The following is a 2,225-nucleotide window of genomic DNA, read 5'->3' as shown; positions in this document are numbered from 1 at the left end:
ATTCATTTAAAATAAAACGAGTATCAAAAGTTCTACGGGAAGCAAACATAATAGGTTTGTCTATTTGCACAGAACTTTCGAGCAAGGACGAATAGTCAAACGTACTAAAAAATAACTGCATCATATTCTAATAACATTTAAAAGGCGGTATAGTACAACACATACTTTTCATTTGCTGATATATACATCAGATGTACAGCTAGTGTGAGAGTTACTCCATCCGGTTAGAATGACATGACACGCTGCTACTTCTAATATTATGCAATTTTATAACTGTGAGCAGGCAACCAACGAGATCAAGCAACACAGATTTTATTTGAAACTAGCAGGTATAGAGTTAATTTACGCTGTGTTATTCCCTAGTTTTTCCAACTCATCTCTCCCTTTTTTCGGCGCACGCTTTTCAAACCGCTAATCGGTGTGTTTTTTGTAAAAAAAAATTCTATATGAAAGTTGTTTTAAAAAATCATATTAATCCTTAATGAAACATGCAATAATACATGCTTCATTTTGCGTGCCAGGGATGAAGGGTTCCCAACCCCTCCTCCTGAACGCATCCTAACCTTGCATCAGAAATAGGTGTGGAAAAAAAAAACCTCGGGCTCGTGAGCTCAGCTTGGGCTTGGCTCGAGCTCGGCTCGGCTCGAATGAAAAACAAGCCAAGCCCAAGCCTCCTTTTTAGCTATTTGTTGAAATGAGTCAAGCCCGAGTTGGCTCGCGAGCCGCTTGTTTGGGAATGATATATGTCAATGATTTACCCCTGCTTTTCCTAATGATTACTAATTATATATAAAGAGATGTTTCAATGGGAAGGCTCGCAAGCTAGCTCAATCTGGCTTGAGCCAGGAAACGAGCAGAGTCGAGCTCATGTTTTAGCTCGTTTCCTTATCCAAGCTGAGCCAAGCAAGCCTAGTTTGTTGTGAGCCATTACAATCTGAGACGAGTCAGGCTTGACTAGGCTCGTTTCCACCCCTAATCAAAATCTATTTATCTTCTATTATATAATAAAAATCCATTAAATTTCCTTAAAACGCTCTCAGGTTGACACATGGCACTCTAAAAATGTTCTCAAGCTACCACGTGGCGCTAGAAAATCCTAAAATTCTAGAAAAAAACAAAAATATCCATCCCTGATTTTCACTTAAATATATGGGTCCAATATTATACACCGTTAGATTTATCAGAAAATACTACGTTACTGTCCTCTCCCCGCACCGCAGGCGCTAAAATTCCATTAAACTTCCTTAAAACGCTCTCAGGCGGACACATGGTACTCTAAAAACGTTTCCAAGCTGCCACGTGACGCCAGAAAATCATAAAATTATAAGAAAAAAATATCCATCCCTGATTTTCACTTAATTATATGGGTCCAGTACTATACACCGTTAGATTTATCACGAAATACAACGTTACCGGCCGTCCTCTCCCCGCTGGCGCGTGCGTACATGCGCCATCCTCCCTCCTCTTTTTTCTCAACGGTAGTTAATTAAGATCAAAAGTATTAGTATCGTGTTAACTAATTTTAAATAGTATTGGATTTATATCTCCATAGGGCATAGACCACCAGGGCACATAGCCGTATCTCCCAGCCGCAAGTGTACTAATAGATGTACATGTATGTATATACGTGTATGTGTGATCATTTACAAGAAAAGAGCACGTGGCTCTCTCCCATTGGCTCTATCATGTCCGGGCGTCCGGTTAATTCAAATGCAGGTACATATAATAAAAACTTACTATCTACACCTTCCATCCCAAAAACCAAATTCATAGTGAGGATTTGACATAACCAAGCTAAAAAAGAATAGTACAAATCTACCAAACAAATCAACTAAGGATGCTTATCCAAACCAACATCAATTTGGGTCGGGCTGTTTATACAAGCCAGTCTATACACAACAAACAGGGATCAAATACACCCTAATTAAATCTACTTCCTCCGTTTCATATTATAAGACTTTTAAACCGTTTCATATTATAAGACTTTCAAACATTGACAACATTCATATAGATATATATTTATAGATTCACTAACATCTATATAAATATGGGTAATGCTAGAAAGTCTTATAATATAAAACGGATGGAGTACATAGTATCACTGTTAGTGATGTATGAATATTGGTTCATGTTACAAACCTTCAACGATGTACCATTGCCTGTTCTTAACATGTACCAGAGGTGATCTTCTCAACACATAATTGGTTGGACCAGCATAATATTGA

This window comes from Oryza sativa, chromosome 10, assembly GCF_034140825.1.
Source record: "Oryza sativa Japonica Group chromosome 10, ASM3414082v1".
NCBI classification, from domain to species: Eukaryota; Viridiplantae; Streptophyta; class Magnoliopsida; order Poales; family Poaceae; genus Oryza; species Oryza sativa.
This window is presented reverse-complemented; position numbering follows the sequence as displayed.